This window comes from Leptonychotes weddellii, chromosome 2, assembly GCF_054177405.1.
Source record: "Leptonychotes weddellii isolate Sample4059 chromosome 2, ASM5417740v2, whole genome shotgun sequence".
NCBI lineage: Eukaryota > Metazoa > Chordata > Mammalia > Carnivora > Phocidae > Leptonychotes > Leptonychotes weddellii.
Genome location: NC_138370.1, coordinates 84,661,952 through 84,682,868, shown reverse-complemented (window position 1 = coordinate 84,682,868; position 20,917 = coordinate 84,661,952). Strand labels below are relative to the sequence as shown.

General features: G+C 34.7%; 1 long non-coding RNA gene across 1 annotated transcript; it reads left to right on the top strand.

The window, feature by feature from the left end:
• The first annotated feature begins 216 nt into the window (after positions 1-216).
• On the top strand, positions 217-20,105 carry LOC145720327 (uncharacterized). The gene is made up of 3 exons (XR_014143244.1): positions 217-955; positions 16,855-17,010; positions 19,036-20,105. It is a non-coding gene; the product is annotated as an uncharacterized LOC145720327 (long non-coding RNA).
• The last annotated feature ends 812 nt before the right edge of the window (positions 20,106-20,917 follow it).

Genomic DNA, 20,917 nt, shown 5'->3' with positions numbered 1-20,917 from the left:
CATTTAAGGCAGAGAGAAAGAAGCCCAACAAAATACCTAAACTTTTAACAAGTATCCAAGTTGGAAATCCAGAGATTATTTTTATAGTTCATTAATTAGGCCTTTGATTCTTGGCACAGTCACACACACATACACACACACGAAAGCTGTTTTTCTATCTATAGTAACAATGAGGTTTTGTTTTCCCCATCTGGAAAATTGAGATAATAATCCCAACTTTATGGGCTATTGAGAGGATTAGGGAATATATGTGTGCATAGCAATGTTCTCCAAGCCAAATCCAAAGCATGAGTAGGAGTAGGACAGATGAAAGGCCAATGGAACTTCACACGTGAAGCTCAAATGTGAGAAAGATCATTATGCTCTTAAAAAATAAGTTGATGAACCAACTCTGATTATGTTTTAAGCGGAATAGGTGCTCTTCGTTTCAGTGACTTGTAGCGATTTAGTCTTTTCTCTTTCTAGTTTGCTGGAGATAAATTATTTCATGTAGTTCCTAATACTGTATGATTTACAGCCTAATTAAAACTTCATTCCCACCCCTTAGGAGTATCCGCCTACTCAAGAAATACTACTCCTTGTACAAGTTTCTGATTCCTTCCCCATAAAGATATTTCACAAGGCAGCCTCCTCGAAGGCAAAAAGTGGGGAATTTTCAGACAAGGGGATACAGGCTTAACCCTCAGTCTCAATATTTTTAAACTGGATGATAGTCAGCAAGTAATTAGAGTTTTTATTTATTTTTATTATTTTATTTTTTAGATTTTTTTAAAATTTATTTATTTGACAGAGAGAGACACAGCAAGAGAGGGAACACAGCAGGGGAAGTGGGAGAGGGAGAAGCAGGCTTCCCGTTGAGCAGGGAACCGGATGCGGGGCTCGACCCCAGGACTCTGGGACCATGACGCCTAACGACTGAGCCACCCAGGCGCCTTATTTTTTTTTTTTAATCAAGGTAAGGGAAATAATAATACTTACCTTACAGAGATTGGCTATGTTGCTTTAGATAATATGTAAGTTAATTGTCAAGTAGCAAACTCTCAGTTAACTCTCCTAACGTTCTTATACAGGAAATGCAAAACTATTCTTCTGTAGCCGTTTTAGTATTGCAAAATGTCTGGACTACAATGTTCTTGATTTTGTGTTTATGATTTATATGATCATGATTTGTTTTGTACGGTTTCCTGGCAGCACAGGCCAAAACCGCATAATAGCCACAATGGTATAATTTATTGTGCAGAACACATCAAACGCATGTACAGAATACTGAGATGAGAAAAATGATCCCCTTTGTATACTATGAAGCTTAGGCCTATTAGGATGAAAAAGATGGACACATTTTAAAATGCTGAATTAAACTGAACAAAGTGATGGCAAGATCTCTGTATCACAGTCAAAAGAAAGAGTTTCAGCTTATATATAGTCTGTAAATACAATAGTGACATGACGTAGCAAAAAACATCAGATAATTTTAGATGATGAATTGACTTTGTCCTTATTATACACTAGCTGGAAAAGCAAATAATCTTTTAACAGAAAGGAAGGAAAGAATTGCTGCCAATGAAATTTGGCCCTGCAGTTGTGAAGGCCAAGGTGGAATAGATGTAGCAGGATATATATAAATAAATTTTTAAAAACTGAAAAGCATCTAGAAAGCCTTTTACATAGGAACAGGTCATTGTGTGCTATAGATCCACATATTTTAGTAATCTACCCTTTACCTTATCATGAAATATAAAAAGTACAAGCTGAGATGTGCAACTATCTTATTAAAATAAATCCCAAGTGTGCTCGCTTTGGCAGCACATATACTAAAATAAATCCCAAGTGAATCAGGAAAACTTCCTAATCTCACTTTCTTCCAGTAAATGGCATGATAGTTCTGACATCTTAAACTGAATCCTTCTAGGGCACTTTGTCATTACCACATCTTCTTATTAAATAGAAAGGTTTCGTTTGAAGTTGCAAGCAATATACAAAATCATTTCCCCCTATATTTTGGATATTTTTTTTTTATAATTTAGGGGAGGAAAACAATAATAATAATATTAAAAATAATGGCTAGTACTTATTGCACCTCTAAGAGAGTCCAGACATGATGTTAGACATTTTTAACATACCTTGGCCCATTTGGGTGTTCAAAAGCATCACCCAAATCCTGCAAATTAGTAGTAGTATCTGAAAATTTGAAATGGGAAAATGTAGGCCCTGAGATTTGCCTTTGTTTGTAGAGCCTGAGAGTTACAGAAGTATGCAACAAATATAGGTCTCTGATAATTAGGCTGGCACTTGTGAGGAACCTGAAGGAAAGCTGTTGGCATATTTTAAAATTTTCTACTTTAATTATTTAAGTTGAAGCTTGTAAAGAGTCAAGATAAACCTTCCTTACTCATTGTTCTATTTGCAAATGCAGGCTACTCATGTCCCTAAAAAAAAAAAAAATGAAGAACAAAAAAACTTAAAAAAATTTACATAGGGATTTTTAAGTAGTAAATTTAGAGATTTAGCAAACATTAAGTAATATTTTCTTATCTTCAGCACCCATTGTGCTCCTTTTAGGTAGGAATATAATCAACTTTTTCAAGAACTCTAATACCATTCAACAACAGCAATATCAAGAATAGGATTCCAAATAAATATGTGTAAAGTGGGTGTTTTACCTCCTAATCTGAGATGTTCAGTTCTGTTTTCCACTTAAATTCTTAGGGAAGAAAAATGGAATAGCATAACATAAACTATGGTGCAATTGTAAGGAATATGTTTGTGCATCTAATGAAGAGAAGTGACAAAATATAATTAATGATCTTGTTTAAAAAACCATTGACTTTTTTTTACATTTTATTTTATTTATTTTATATTTTAAGATTTATTTATTTATTGAGAGAGAGAAAGAGAAAGAGAGGGGGGGCAGAGGGAGAGAATCTCGAGCCAACTCCCCGCTGAGCACGGAGCCCGTCCCAGGGTTCCGTCCTTCCACGCTGAGATCATGACATGAGCCAAAACCAGGAGTCGGTTGCTTAACAGACTGAGACTCCCAGGCGCCCCAAGAAACGACATTTTAATGATGGTGCTGGTCCTCAGTTAGTGGTTGGAAGGACCAGGGGGGACTAGGGGTCTGTTTTTTTTAAATTTTTTTAAAATTTAAATTCAATTAATTAACATATAGTATATTATTAGTTTCAGAGGTATTTTTTTTTATCACAGGAGGACTAATTTCTTGAGATTAGGGGAAAACATCATGCAACATTTCTATTAAAAGCTAACAAAACTAAGCATTATTTTCTTAATGGTAAACTATCTCTAACATTGCACAATAGTCTCCTGTATTTTCAGGTAAAAAAATTCATTGAAGCATTAGCCTGTATAAAGAAAGTGCACACATATTAAATATAAAGCTCAAAGCATCTGTACATATAATTGCCTCCTTGGGACCTCCATTCTGATCAAAAAATACTAGCACTTTAGAAACCTATTTGTTCCCTTTCAGTCATTACGGCCAAAACCCACTACTATTCTTATTTCTCAAACTGTAGATTGGTTTTGTCTTTATGTGTATGGAAGCCAGCTGTCTTTTTTTCCAACTCCATCTGGCTTACTTAATTCAGCACTGTGTCTGTGAGATTCATGCATGATACTGTGTGTTCATTCATTTTTATTCCTGTGTAGTATTTCATTGTATAATCATGAGACCCTTTATTTATCCAGTCTGAGAAGTATTTATCTTCCAGATTTGGCTATTCTATATAGTATGTTACAAATATTACTGTGCCTCTGTTCCAATGCACACATACATGCAATTCTGTTGGGTTGTTCCCAGGAGTGAAATAGGTGGGTTACAGGATGTGTGCATGTTAAGCAAGTGGCAATTGACACTGTCAAACAATTTTCCTAAGTGATTTTATCAATTTATACTCCAGCATTGTAGATGAGAACAGTTGCTCCACATTCTCTCCTACACTTGGTGTAATTAGTCTTTTCAATTACAGCTCTTCTGGTGCAAGTGTAGAGTATCTCATTATGGTCTTAATTTGCTTTTCCTTGATGACTAACAAGGTTGAGCTACTTTTCATTGAAAAAATCCCTACACAGTAATTTTCAAGTCTTTTGCCTTCCTACCATTTTATTTGTTGCCTTTTTCTCTTCCAGTTGTAGGAAATACTCTATATTTTAGAAACCTATTATTTGTTAGTATATGTATTGCATACACTGCACATATGTGTGGTTTCACTTTTACACTTTTAAGAGTGACTTTTATGAAAAGTTCTTAATTTCAATATAGGCTGTTTAATCAATATTTTCCTTTATATTTAGTTATTATATCCTGCTGAAGAAATATTTTTTACCCCAAGTATCTGTGCTCCTGTGTTATTTTCTAAAACCTGGATCTTGGGGCACCTGTGTGGCTCAGTTGGTTGAGCGTCTGCCTTCGGCTCAGGTCATGATCCCAGGGTCAGGCTCCCTGCTCAGCCGGAAGCCTGCTTCTCTCTCTCCCTCTGCCTCTCCCCCAGCTCATGCTCTCTCTCTCTCTCTCTCAAATAAATAAATAAAATCTTTAAAAAAAATAAAGCCTTTATCTTTTTAACCTTTCAGATCTGGGTATAAAATTCATCTAGATTTGAGTTTTGTATATGATATGACGTAGGAATCAAGATTTTTTTTTTTTCTCTCTGGATACTTAATTCACTCTGGTAACCAATAATTTATAGTCTCTATCACTGGAGATTAATTTTACATGCTCAAGAATTTTATTTAAAACAAAGCATTCAGGATATACTTTTTTTTTCCCCTGGCTTCCTTCACGCAGCATGCTTTTGAAATTCATTCATGTTATTGTGTGACCAGGAGATCATTCACTTTTGTTATTGCTGGGTAAAGTTCCATTGTATTAATACAATACAATTTGTTTAGTTATTCATCTGTTAATAAATATTTAGGTTGCATCCTAAATTATGAATAAAGCTGACATGACCATTTATGTATAGCCTTTTTGTGGACATAGGTTTTTATTTCTCTTGGGTCCATACTTAGGAGTGGATTTGTTGGATCCCACAGGCAATGTATGTTTAACTTAATAAGAAAGTGTAACAGGGGCGCCTGGGTGGCTCAGTCGTTAAGCATCTGCCTTTGGCTCAGGTCATGATCCCAGGGTCCTGGGATCGAGTCCCACATCAGGCTCCCTGCTCTGCAGGAAGCCTGCTTTTCCCTCTCCCACTCTCCCTGCTTGTGTTCCTGCTCTCGCTATGTCTCTCTCTGTCAAATAAATAAATAAAATCTTTAAAAAAAAAAAAAGTGTAACAGTATTCCAAAGTAACTGTACTATTTTATATTCCTACTAGCAATGTATTAGAGTCTAATTTGCTCCACATATTCAACAGCACTTGGTATTCTCCAAGCCCAATTTATCATATTGTTATTCATTTATGGTTAGTTATTTTGTGTCATGGCTGTGGAATTTTTGCCTACCCTGAGGTCAAGAATATTGTGTCCTAGAATTTTGTAGTTTTTGCTTTTGTCTTTACATTTATGATCCATTTTGAGCGTAATACTGGGTATGGTATCAGGTGAGGATTGATATTGAATTCTAACTTTTCCCTTGCCACCTTTGGTGAAAATGACCATATATATGGACCTATTTATGGACCTTGATTCTGTTCCTTATTCCAGTAGAATATTTTCTGATTACTGATTGATATATGATAAATCTTGATATCAGGTAGTCTAAATTCTCCAACTTTGTTCTTTTTCTACAACTGATTTTGCTACTCTATGAATTTCCATATAAATTTTAGAATCAACTTATTAATTGCTACACAAAACTAGATGAGATAGTAGTTGGAATTGCACTGAAATATACGGGACACATTGAGAAGAATACATATATTAACATTATTGCATTATCCAATCTGTGAAAATATTATTTTCTCCATTTATTTAGGTATTTTGTCTCTGTTCTTCAGTTCAAAACCTAAGAAAAAGTGTCTGATTCAACTCAAAGTTTTGAGTTAAAACACACATCTTTTTTTTCTAGTCATCACAGGGCAGGGTCCTAAAGTTGGCTTCATACTCATCCAGGCCTGAGGGTAGAAATATATTTTATCAGAGGAGTGTTTTTAGGATAGGACATCATATTATCATGATAATCTTATATACATTACTTTGCATAGCACATAGGAGGATGGAGTTTGTTAGTATAAAAAAGAATCCTTCATTATCAAATGTATGCTTATTTAAAGGAACATTTACATACAAAATCACTAGATTTCACTTGACACATGGCAAGCCGATTCCCAGGAAGCCATATATGGCAAACTCAGTCACTGCAAAAGAGGTTCCTGCTTAAGAAAGAACACATATATATACCACATACAGATCATAATACCCAAAAAAGGCAAATCTCTAAATTGGATAGAACAAAACCAGCAAAACTTATACCTATGCTCTTAAATCAAAGCTAGAAAAACTTCATCACCAGGAGTTCATTTGGGAAACATTGCTCTATATTTTATTTGGTATATAAACTTTGGGATCAGTTAAGTACCAGTTAATTACTGAAATTTAAAAACCAGAGAGTTAAAATGGCAAAAATCTCACTTCATTCCTTAGTGTATGCTGTCTCTTCTAAATTTCTTTAGAACTTGAATACTTAAATCATAACTGAACACAAAGAAAATAAACTGTCCTCATACATGTTTTTCACAAAGAAATACACTTATTCCTAGTCATTACTAAGTAAAATATGAGGGATATCTTAACATAATCTATTCTCTTTCCTCCTCTAGTAACTTAGAACAGAGCATATCGATGTATGCTCTATATTGGAGTTTGGAGATTTCTATTTGGGGACCCATTTCCCTTAATGGTTCAGTGTTGTCAATAAAAATGTATAGGTGAAAATAAGAAAAAGATATATCAAATGAATGGAAAAAGATCCTCCCCAAAGACATATTGGGAACCAAGGCAAATTGGGAAAAGTACTGAGATTGCAGTTGGCAATTTTAATGGACCCAAAGTTCTTCCCTGACCTAACACATTAACGTTATATAAACTCTCTTGTACTACTGCTCAAGAATTGGAGTGACTGGAATTTCTTAAAAAAATTCTGGATTTGCCTACCTGTACCACAGTGGCCTATTTCCATTGGAGAAGAGCTGGTTTTCCATTTGGACAAGAAGAGTGGTGATGCTTTACAACTTTTATAATTAATTGTTGCATTTATCCCTGGTAATTTGACTTTGAAAGCATATGAATTTGCCTTCATTGAACAGTATTAAAATATCATAATTTTAGTCGATTTTGGAAAGATGAACACTGAGACATTTAGAAGAGATTGTTAAAGTACATATTTGGTGCAAAGAAAAGGGAAGAGGAGGATATGCTGAAAGCACTGTTTCTTCGCATTCAGTTTAAGGATTCAGATTTAGACTTTTATATTTTCTCTAACTGAACTTATACCTTAAATCAGAAAAGAGGAATTTTTTGTGGTAAAATATTAGTTTTAATGAGAATTTACATACTTTAAAATCTTATTTTAGAATTTTAAAAGAATGTACTACATATGTTTTTAAAAAAGTCTTGAATTTCTCTTGATACATTACTAAACTTGCCTAGACCCCCGGAGGTTGAATTAAATTGGTTGAGTTTCTTATGCAATGAATTTCATGGATTGTAATTCTGTAATCTTTCATAATGCATCACTGCAGTAACAGGTCCAGTTCTGGTTTTGCTATAAGCATGTTAGTAAGAACATGAGAGGCAGGGCACCTGGGTGGCTCAGTTGGTTAAGCGACTGCCTTCGGCTCAGGTCATGATTCCAGGGTCCTGGGATCGAGTCCCACATCGGGCTCCCCCTGCTCTGCGGGGAGCCTGCTTCTCCCTCTGCCTCTGCCTGCCACTCCCCCTGCTTGTGCTCTCTCTCTCTCTGTCAAATAAATAAATAAAATCTTTAAAAAAAAAAAAAAGAACATGAGAGGCAGTGTAACAAAGACACCATGTAGTGAGTATTCAGAATGTGGGTTCCTGAGTCAGAGAGAACTGTTATTTATAACACATGTCCAAATTATGCATCTTCTCTAAATTTGGTTTCTTCATTTTTAAAGTAGGAATTTAGTTGTTGATATGAAACTTAAATACTTTGGTACCATACACAAGGCCAAGTGCATAATTAGTGACCTGTAAGTAATAGCATAATATCACCATTATTAAGAATATCAGCAAAAAACAAACAAAAAGAATATCATCCACAACTTCATTGGATTCTCTCTACATAAAGAATCTGTAGAATTTATTACAGGAAAAAAAAAAAAAGATTTCTTTCCTAGAAGGAATTGCTATGCTTTTCTTTCCCAAATACAGAAAGCAATATAACTTATGCTTATCTTTTTACTCTCATTGCCAAGCAGTTTTGTATCAAGTTGTAAGTCTAATTTTAGAAATTATATTTACCTTCACTCTTGCTATATTTACATTATTTTTCTTTCCTTGGTCTTGCACTTTTAAAAAAAGTATTACCAATATACAATTTTAATAGTGACTGATTTCTAGTGTTTTTTTTTTTTTAAGAATAAAACAATATAGTTGGATTCTGAGCATTATTTTACAACTGGTGGGCTAGTTTTTTTTCCACCAGGAGTCTTTTATAGTAAGAAAGAACACATCCCAAGGGAAGAGAAAATTTAGATTCACAATTCTGGCCAAATGAAATAGGTCACACTGAACATATAAATCCAATTGGAAGAGTTTTTGAAAGTATTAGATAATCAGATTCAATAATTTAATAATTGTAATCAGAAAGCCTGTCACCTGAATGTAATAAAAGTTCAGGATCAAAATTTCTCTCAAAATAACTCACTACATTATTAAGTAAGAGGGAAAAAATCATATATCGATTGACTCAAAAAATCTTTTGATCAGGTTCACCTATTTTTCACAAAAATCTTATTAGCAAACTAGAAATAAAATGAAATTTATTTTAACTGGTGAATGTTATTCATTTGAAAAATACAGCAGGTGTTATTCTTAATGCAGAAAGTTTAGATTCATTCCATTTATTTTTTAAATTTTTTTAAAGATTTATTTATCTATCTGAGAGAGAGAGCATGCACACAAGCAGGGGGGGTGGGGCGGTGCAGAGGGAGAGGGGCAGAGGGACACGGAGAAGCATGGTCCCTGCTGAACAGGGAGCCCAATGCGGGACTCGATCCCAGGACCATGGGATCATGACCTGAGCTGAAGGCAGAGGCTTAACTGACTGAGCCACCCAGGCACCTGATTCATTCCATTTAACTTAGGAAAAAAAAAAGATACCCATGATATTGCTAAGGTTTAACTTAATATTGGAAGTATTGGCTAAAGTTATAGAGAATAAAAAGCTAAAATAAACGGTGTAAGGATTGAAAAGAAATGATAAAACTCTTATTTGAAGATGATTTCCCCATTAGGAATCACTGAACAATCTACTAATGTGAGTAGAAAATTTAGCAAAAAGCAGTAGCATTTCTTTAATACTTCCCAATTGGAAAATACAATTAAAAATTTGTCAATAGCACCAATAACAATAATAAAAATTAACCTATACTAGAATACACATGATCTCTATGGAGAAAATTTAAAACTTTAGTGAAGATAAAAGAATATAATCTTCATAGCAGAATGTATAAATTTGTCAAATCACTAACTTACACACTTGAAACTAAAGTAACATTGTGTGTCAACTATACTCAAATTTAAAAAATAAATTTTTTTTAAATTATGCAATTAAAAAAATCAACAACTGGTTGTGTCTTTAGGTAGGCATTTTAAAAAGTGCATTGATGGGCACCTGGGTGGCTCAGTTGGTTAGGCGACTGCCTTCGGCTCAGGTCATGATCCTGGAGTCCCGGGATCGAGTCCCACATCACGCTCCCTGCTCGGCGGGGAGTCTGCTTCTCCCTCTAACCCTACCCCTCTTGCGCTCTCTCTCTCACTCTCTCTCTCTCTCTCAAATAAATAAATAAATAAAATCTTTAAAAAAAAAAATAAATAAAAAGTGCATTGAGTTGTCAATTCAAAATTGAGTATAAGAGCTCTCTTCATATTATTTACAATTTTAGAGTTGCTAGTGAATGTATTAGATTTAATTTAAATATATTAATATTTAGTAAAGAAGCTCTTTTACTTAAAAATGAATATAATCTGATCATGTTTGAAACTTTTAATGATATTTGATGGAATGAATTAGTATAAGGACTTAGATTTCCTTCAAATTCAAGTATGAATTCAGTGAAGATACAGTTAAAATTCAAGTGTACTTTTGTTTTGAGGAATCTGGTAAATTTTCTCTAAGATTAACCTGGAAGCTAAAGGTCCATGAGTAGATTTAATTTTGGCTATGGCAGAGTGGATTCAGTAAAGAACCAACACTTCCACTGAAAACAACCGTGGAAGCTGAACAAAATATATTCAATAAACATCTGAAAAGTATTGGAAGAGTAGCAAACCGGCATGAACTAAGGAGCTATGATCCCTGAAAGGACTGAATACAAGGTGAACTCCGTATTCACCTAAACCTTCTTCTTCTTTGGGGCATTGTCCAACTCAGTGTTGGGCGTTAGAGCACAAGGATTGAGCAGCACAAGGATTGAGCAACAAGCTTACAGGACTAAAGAGAAAACCGTGGGCACTCTGGGTTGCCAAGGGGAATGGATCCTGACTGATAAAATCTCAGAGAGGACAGAACTGCCAAGAGATGTCCCAAATCTTCCTTTTAAGTCATGAGTCTGTCCCTAAAATTGGACTTACCCAGAGTTCAACTCGAAAACTCCCACCAGGAAAAGCAGCTAGGAAGCTAAAGAGCTGAGGCGATAGATACATGGTGCTGGGAAGGGAGATTGCAGCTCAGGTCCTACAAATGGATGTAGCCTTGGTAAATGTCCAGGTTTTTGACCCCAGACACCCAAGCTTTCAGAAGAAGTGCTACCGCTTGGAGTAAGAATAACATCCTAGAGTAAAAGCTTGGGAGTAAAGGCAATATGGAAATGGACCAGTCCATTGGAAGTAAAAAAAATCAAACCCTGGAGGAAAGATACACTGCATCACATTAGAAACTGATAACTTTTAAAGCCACATTCCAGAAGGTTATTTTGGCTTCCATGATTCTAACAAATCTAACAGAATTCTAGTCAATCCATCACAGTAACATACCTGAATATTTTTAATGTGATTCTTTGTAAACCTGCTGTAAACTCCATGAAGGTACTGATCACTGTTATCAATAATAAGGCAGACAGTACTATTACATGTTATCAATAAAACCTTGTTAAATAATTCTTTTAATTCATAGTACTCACATTGTCTGACATTTTTAGTCCTGGCTACTCCTTGAGACCTTGTCCCCTCTCTACTTGACCTTTCTTTTCTAGCTACACAAAGAATGCTCGTCTTAACTTGCAAACTCAAATCTTCACCGACTCCTGCTTTGACTGATAAATTTCTTGACTTTGTGTCATGTTATGAGCTGAAGTCAGACAAGACCAGTCTATGCCAGATTATGATGGTACAATCTTAGCAGGTATGAATAAGCATTACTTCTGTAACTAAGTTAAGTTCATTAACATATTTAAAGAGCTGGAGCAGTGTCTGGTGCATGTTAACTACTTTATTGAAAATTAATTTAGTCAAACGGACTCCAGATATTTCCAAATAAAAAGTAGAGGACATGTGCTACTCACTGCTAATGATTAATAGTTTTAATCAAATGAACTATGACAAAGGTAAACACAACATTTAACAACTTTAAAACGACAGTGGTGGCATATATAAAATAGGAATATTTTTTCTTTGTGGAAAGCATTTTAAAAATTCATGCTCTGTAGTTTAGTACATAGAATCTCATCTTTTGCCCTTATTAAGTGCCAAGAGATAAGCTTATAAACCCACATCTGTAATTCCTCACTATTGTAGTGCATGTATTGCTTGAATCTCCGTGAGAGACATCTAACTAGCTGAAATGATTCTCATTAATTATAGATTAGAAGTTAATTATTTCCCAGAAAGAAAGCATATGTTAGATGTACAATGTATAAAAATGAAAATGTATAATAATATATAGAAAATCTGAATAGAAAAGGGAAAATGAAGTATGCTGTCCTCAACATGAACCTCAGTAATTCTTTATAATAAGTAAATATCCACTATCAGTGGCTAAATGTGTACATAAGAAGTGAAAGCAATTCTATTATTCCCTTTTTCTAAAAACAAATAGTAAGAACGTAGTTATAAGTTCTCTGTTCTACACTGATAATACATTTTTGCACAATAAACTTGCTTGGAATAAAATATTTTTATTTTTTAATTTTTTTAATTTTTATTTTTTGGTTAAAGATTTTATTTATTTATTTGACAGAGAGAGACACAGCGAGAGAGGGAACACAAGCAGGGGGAGCGGGAGAGGGAGAAGCAGGCTCTTCGCAGAGCCTCGATGAAGCTTCGATCCCAGGACCCTGGGACCATGACCTGAGCTGAAGGCAGACGCTTAATGACTGAGCCACCCAGGTTCCCCAGAATAAAATATTTTTAGATAAAATATTAGTGATATGTTATCTAAGAACTTACAATTGTTTTCCATTTAGCTTTCTTCTTATGGCAAATTAACTTGTATATTCCTTGAAAAGATTAAAATGTACCAAGGAAAAAGTTTCAATATATAAGATACAAATACACATCTGAACATTTTCTTTGTTGTATAATAAATGGACTACAAAGCTATAAGCTATTCTGAGTTTATGGGCTTTGGGAGAAATAATGACCTCCATTAGAGTTTGTAATACATTCTGGGCGATATCATAAAAAACGTGTCTGCAGAGTAATTTCTCCCTCAAAATGATCACCTTCAGTGAGAAATAAATTGCTTGCATATATTCATAAAAGAATCTCTGTGGAATATTTCTAATTCATAGGCATATATCTTCATTTTGAAATTTTATAGAAAATAAATAGGTCACTATAAATAACAAGATTTCAGTTAGTACATAAAAGAATATCTCTTTCTTGGAAAGTGTGCTGGTGTAGAAATATAAAAGTACTTATTAGTTACCTATCAGTCTTAAGTCTATCAACTTATCTGCAGCCACTCCTTAAATGTTTATAAATTCAATTATTTGAACACACGTTAGGTGGTCTTTCCACAATCTCTTGTTCTTCTTCTTCTTTTTTTTTTTTTAAGATTTTATTTATTTATTTGAGAGAGAGAGACTGAGAGAGAGAACACATGAGGGGGGGAGGGTCGGGAGGGTCAGAGGGAGAAGCAGACTCCCTGCCGAGCAGGGAGCCCGATGCGGGACTCGATCCAGAGACTCCAGGATCATGACCTGAGCCGAAGGCAGTCGCTTAACCAACTGAGCCACCCAGGTGCCCACAATCTCTTGTTCTTCTATAACAGGTATTATATTTTCATATAGTCCCATTTCTTCTCATTCAGGATAAATGGTCCTTTTTACTATAATGGAAGATATAAATATATTTCCTACCACTAATAATAACAACAAATAGTGGAAGGATTATTGTCTCTTCTTAAATAGCCTTTTAATTGTCCCTGAGTACAAATAATACTATTAAATGGTATTTCAAGAAAAATATATTACTTGTACATTCAGAACATAATGGCTTGTAAAATTGAGCTATTTTCTAATATTAATATTTCTATTGATTTCAGCACAATCACCACTCATTGCAAATATTACAAACTGACTGAGAATACACCTGTTACATAATTTACTAGGGAATTTGTAATAGTAAACAAGATAGAAATACCAAAGATGAATCCCTAGATAAGTTCTGAAACTTAAACATTATTAAGTCATCCTTTGCATTAGGAACTCTCAGCTTCTGAACTTTCAAACATTACATCCCATTGACTTGAGCACTATCTGCCCTGTATTATTATTACATTTATAGTATATGTAGATAGATGATACATACTTTAGATAAATATATGTAGATAGATAATACACGATATTTATTATATATATATTTGTGCCTTTATATCCTTATATATATGTATATATTGATATATACATATAGATCTATGTATATATACATATGTATATTATATATACATGTTATGTGTTTATACATAAAATATATGACAAAAGAAACATTCTGTCTATATAATGTATATCTATTTTTATCTTCTAGGATGTAACATCTTTATAGACAGGGTCTTGTACTTCCTTCGGCTGCTAACACAGCAATTTTCACAAAGTTTTAGCAAATGTTTTCTATCAATGATTAAATCAATATTTCATCTTATATTTCTGTTCCTCAAAGGTCAAATAAGTGATAATTATAACTAATATTTATGGGGTGGTTTCTGTGTGGCAGCCATTCTTCAGTCTGTACAAACCCCTTAGGAACCATAGAATGAAAATGTTAATAAACATTTTCACACAAACTTATGTGAATTATCAGCTTTGGAGGATGACCTAATCAAATTTAAACTAATTTAATTTTATTTTCACTTAGATGATTTAGATAGAAATGTTTAGTAAAATAGTCAAAGGAATAATACATGAATTATAAAAAATGAAACGGTTATTATGGAAAAGAATCACAAGTGGGAAATAATTAAATCCACTTTTACCCAAAGCTTACCTTGGGAATAAAGTCAACAAAGTTTAAGCAAGTAGAAATAAAGTTGTTTCTAATATTTGTGGTGTTGACAACTGACTAACTAGGGCCTCCCCTGGATTTGTACTATGAAGCCAATTCAGCATCATCGTAAGATAAATGCAGCATTTTGTTAAATCCACTTAGAGTCACATGTCCTGCTTCCACTTTCATTCCATTTCACAAACCATGTAACTATCAAAAGGGTGTCTCTAGCACCTTATGTTGTAGAAACAGCTGCTTTCTTGAAAATAGGTTACTTTTGGGCACGTGGGTGGCTCAGATGGTTAAGCGTCTGCCTTCGGCTCAGGTCATGATCCCAGGGTCCTGGGATCGAGTCCCACATCGGGCTCCCTGCTCCTTGGGAGCCTGTTTCTCCCTCTGCTTCTCTCTCTCTCTCTCTATCTGTCTCTCATGAATAAATAAATAAAATCTTTAAAAAAAAAGAAAATAGGTTATTTTTATTTATTTTGCTTTTGAAAACAAGGAAGTCCACAAATTAATGTATTTAGATTTTTTTCAGAAATAATTTATATCACTCACATCATGTAATCTAATTTTAATTTTGTTTCATTTTCATTTAGGGAAAAATAGTATATAATCTACCCATGATTTTTCTGTCAGTTTCATGTAGAATGATTTCATAAGACTATCCTTCTCTTAATTTTGTGATGTAAGTTATCTGAATTTAAATCCAATGAAAATCAATACTTTATTAGATTCTAAGAAGCAAATTGATGTCTCTTTTAAAAGCTTTATTTTGGAGCAGATGGGAGTGCCAAAGCAGAAGCTGAGGACGCACTTTAAAAAAAGCAAACACAAAAACATGGTGCTGAAGCTTTTAGACATTTTAGAATGAAAAGAGAGACTCCTCCTCTTGCACTTGTCAGGAGAACAGTGATGTTCTCAATAAAGAGAGTACTTTTCCTTTAAAAGTAAAAATGGATGGGAATAAAGGGAAAATATATCTCCAATGCCATCCTTGTGAATGACAATGAGAGTTGCTTTTACTAGGGACATGCCCCAGCGGCGTGTATATTCATTTTAAAGCTGTGGCTTTTATTTTAAATGTGATTATTTCCCTCTGTGGCTGTAAATTAAGGGCAGCTACTATTAAATTTACTTATTTTCTATAGCAACATGCAGCTGGGGAGGATTTTCCTCTCAAAAAGGATGATTACAAAGGAAGGACTCTTCTAAACAAAGATCATGCTCCCTTGTTTATGTTCATTTATATATTCAAGATTGAAAAATTGAGCCATGCAATGTAAACAGAAATTTGGTTAAAGAAAATCAAGGCCAAATTATCTACAGTACCATGACAAAACTGCTACTAGAAAATCTGAGTATTTTCTTCATGGAGATATATTTTGTGCAATGAGCTACAATGATTATTTATCATTCCCCATCTACTGATTTGGAAAACAAATGATAGGATCTGTCACAGTAGTAACTACCATCTAACAAATGATCATGACTTTCAGCACATTATTTTTTCAGCATTTACGTTACAGAAGCCTTGGAGAGATTAATCAAAATGACCCCAAACAATATTCATAATGATCTTGAACCAATGAGGACTTCTTTGTACCTATATTATAAAATTGAGAAAACATATATATGATGCTTTGGAATCTATAGCCTGCGGTGGTACAGTTATACAAAGATAAAAACCAAATTAACAGTGATTTTGCCAACAGCTGCAAGCATCACTGTTGATTTTGTTCATAAAATTATGTTTAATTGGGACGCCTGGGTGGCTCAGTCGGTTAAGCATCTGCCTTCAGCTCAGGTCATGACCGAGTCCTATACCGAACTCCTTGCTCAGTGGGGAGCCTGCTTCTCCCTTTGCCTGCTGTTCCCCCTGCTTGTGCTCTCGCTCTCTCTCTCTGACAAATAAATAAACAAATCTTTAAAAAATAATTATGTTTAATTGAACTTAATTGTATTGGGAGTGACGAAAGTTTGAGAAGTGACTACCTTCATGAATTCTATTCAAAACACCTAAATTTTTTCTGCCCCAGCCCACATCAAATAAAATAAGTTTCTTTCATGTCAAGTTAAATAATTAACCAATGCTTTTTTTAACAATGCATGAAAACCTAAGGATAGAAGTTATGCTAACTGTATTAGAAGATATCTAAGTGTGTTGTACACTTAAATGTAAACTATATCAAGATTTTTTTTTTAAGATTTTATTTATTTATTCAACAGAGAGAGAGACAGCAAGAGAGGGGACACAAGCAGGGGGAATGGGAGAGGGAGAACCGGACTCCCTGCTGAGCAAGGAGCCCAACGTGGGACCCGATCCCAGGACCCTGGGATCATGACCCCAGCCGAAGGCAGACGCTTAACGACTGAGTCACCCAGGTGCCCAAGACTTTTTTTTTTTTGCATTTAATAGAAAGTAGTAAATTGAACAATTTACAGTTCAGATTGAAATGCATAAGAGAACCTCCTTGGACACCAAAAGAGTGGATGAGTGTAAAAATAATAATAATGATGATAATAAACTATAGAGACAATTTTTTTATAGTAAGAGTAAAGAAAATAGAAAAAATGTTGAGCGGAGGGGACAAAAATTTGCCTTTCTCTTCGGAGAAGGTAATGCACAGAGTGGCATATGTATCAGTTTCCCAAGCAATCCAAAAAGTGAGCCACCACTTTCCACAAGGAGGATCTGAAGATACACTAGTCAAACAGACAAACTGAAAGTAAGGTCCACCCAATGAGACTAGAGGACTTCTGGAAAGCACACCACCACTCCTCAGTACCCCCTCAGCTCCTGTCCTGATAAGATTGGAGTCTCTTCACCCTCCGCCACTATAATGGAGATGAAATGTATTTGAATAACTGACTTCTGCTAGCCTGAAACACCAACTTCCTGTATTACTATTTTTAATTTTTAAAATGTAGTTAGAAAGGTATCTCAATCAGAATTCCAGGCTCCAAGAACATGCCTTCGAAACTCTCACTCTGGTAGGTTATGCAGATGTTTAAAAACATTACTGCCACTTACCAAGATCATTTCTTTGAGGATTCTATTCCAGGTCATTTCTTTGAGGATTCTATTCCAAGTCACTTTGAAGCTACACCCTCACCACCCTACTTCCAAGACAAATTGGCGAGGACATGCTTGGTAAAGGCAAGAACATCTACCAAAACTTTTTAAGCTACCTCTTGAAAGGAGCTTTTGTTCAAACTTTTTCAGTCAGAAAGTCTACCTAGTCAATTTCAGAAGGAAGTCCATTCAATTTCATGTACAAAAATTTTAACAGTCTTATCACCTCCCTCATTCTTTGGATATCAATGACTCAGAAATATTTCCAAAACTCATCCTTCAAAGGATGACTCTTGGCCATTACTTAGCAACATCGAGTGAATTAGCTTTTCCTGCCCAAAGGTAGACAATGGCTTTTCAACACACCCACAAGATCATATAGGGAAAATATCTCTTATTGTTATACCCAAGACCCTTTTTACCCTCTGTTTAATTGTGCAGATGGATTCTCTATATGAATAGAGATATTTATCTGTGAATTACCAGAAAGAAAAATCGTATCTCTGTATTTTGTATAAAAAGATATTTTCAAATACTTTTAGATTTTAGTTGTTGGGTGTTAATTCAGTTGAGTAATATAGTATTGTACAGTGTAAAAAAGTTATCAACATTTTACCTACTTTAATAAAACAATTTTAGTAGCAACATAATAATTTTTGAGTAGACATAAAAAATAAAAATGTATTCATGTCACCCTAACATATCAGCATTGACTTTCTAAAATACTCCTTACCAATCCTTGTCTATATGAATAAATAATTTTACATAGTGGTCATCATTATTTAAATGTAATCTCAATTGTATTTTAACGAATTATATTATCATTTAGATGCAATCTCAATTGTATTTTAATAAATATATTATCATTTTAAATCTAAGAACATTTGAAAGAACCTTAAAACAACACTAATAACTAAAGTTAAATGAACCTAAATTTTCTCAAAAGTTTTTAATTTCTGTAACATTAACACCAATGTCATAAACTAATTTAAAATCAACATCATAGGGGTGTCTGGGTGGTTCGTTGGTTCATCGACTGCCTTCAGCTCAGGTCATGATCCCAGGGTCCTGGGATGGAGCTCTGCATCCGGCTCCCTGCTCAGTGGGGAGCCTGCTTCTCCCTCTCCTCCCCACTCCTGCTCTCTTTCTCTCAAATAAATAAATAAAATCTTTAAAAATAATAATAAAATAAAACTAGCATCATAGTTAAACAAACAAAACAAAAGCTTAGACAGTTGTACTGGTAACAGTTTTTCTTGGCATCTCCTAACTAGCTCAGTTTACTTATATCTGTATTTTTCCGTATAACTGTTTCAAGATTTCTTTTCCTTTAGTACCTGCGGTTCTTGGTCACACCACTCCGAAGAACGAAGAGGTAGACCAGAAGAATGATGGACAGCAAAGCAAAGTTTATTGGGTGATAATAGTACAAAGCTCCTGAAGAGGGAGGGGACACGAGAGGCTTGCTGTTGAGTTTCTATGCTTAAGGGTTTGTATGAGAATAACGGCAGGCTGTTTTAATCTGATTAACCCTCCCTGCTCCTGTCATCCAATCAGGTTTTTGTCCACGTGCTCATCTACCTATCAGGTAGTTGTTTACGTGGGAAAGAGTGGAGGGCTCCTTCCGGGGTCCTGCAGAGTAACAGGATGGGGTCTAAAGGTAGTTTCCTCTTAGGATAGGGCCCTTGCCTCTGCGTGCTTTCTTCCAACTATCCTCCATTACAACCATATTATAATCAATATTTCTTATTAACATTTAAATTGGAAATTTTTTTCCAGATTGCTAATGGCTATGTATGCTAGTTTTTTCCTCTCGTTGGAATTTGGCAGTCTTTTAAATACTCTTCGTATTTGTATCATCAAATCAGAAAATATCAGATATCTTTTTAAAAACTTTGGTTTTAGGGGCACCTGGCTGGCTCAGATGGTTAAGCGTCTGCCTTTGGCTCCAGTCGTGATCGCAAGGTCCTGGGATTGAGCCCCAGGTCGAGGTCCCTGCTCAACGGAGAGTCTGCTTCTCCCTCTCTCTCTGCGCCTCATCCCGCTGAGTCTGCTTCTCCCTCTCAAATGAATAAATAAAAATTTAAAAAACAAAGAAACAAAAAAACTTTGGTTTTATCCTCTCTTTGTCTCTTTCTGCTTCGATCACCTCCCTCTCTTATTCAAACCCACATAGTCATACACCAAAAACAACAACAAAACAAAACGAACCATCCATTTGGCAGGACGAGGAGGAGAGATCGTGTGGCCCTGGGTTACTGTGCTGATTTATGACCTAGTGATGCACGGGAGCTGTTTTTCCTGGATCACTAATCTCATGGTTCAATGGCAATTCCACAGGGATCAATGAGCAAGAATGAAAGAAAATAAAATGAAAATATTCTTGTCATAAGACCATTTTGAACAATTTTTGTTCAAACTATTATGAACAATATTTGAAAACCTTGCTAACTTTTTAAAGAATGTTCTTTGCTGTTCACAAACTGTAAAACTATCCATGCCATTTGTTATTATAAAATTACTGTGGCATTACAGAAAGATTTTTATCAGTGTCTGTGGAAATCAAATCAGTAAAGATGGCCAAATAAGCCTCTATAGAATATGTTATAGAGAAGCAGCTGGAAAAAGTCTGCCTTGTATGCCCATGTGCATATATATATATATAGATATAGATATAGATATAGATATAGATAGATACTTATCTCATTCCAGAGATTTAAGAGGGTTCATAAAATTACTTGAAATGAAGCAAGATAAAAATGCATATAAAGCAGGAAAATTAGGTTAAACAGAAAATAAAAGTACAAAAGATAAATAGAGCTAGTAGTAAAGATACCATAAATACCATGTTTATGAAGATTTTCATGGCAGAGAAGTATTCCTCTGTTTCCCCAAAGACATTTTTAACCCTCTTCTGTTCTCTGTATTCCTTGCCTTTCCTTCCACTAAGGGTTGCCAATGATTTAATTCTGGTCAACGAAATTAAGCAGAAATATTTTGAATGATTAATAGGAAAGAATTTTTACTTTTTGGTAATTGTGAAACAATTTTATATTATTCCCTGAAAAAGACCCTCTCCCTTGCTTTATGCCTTTGAATATGAAACGAGAAAGTGATATTTGGGGCTCTTGCAGTCATTTTGTGGCCATGAAAACAACAATGATATCAGCCTTGCGCCTTGAAATCATAAAACTGTCGCAAAACTACCAACAATTA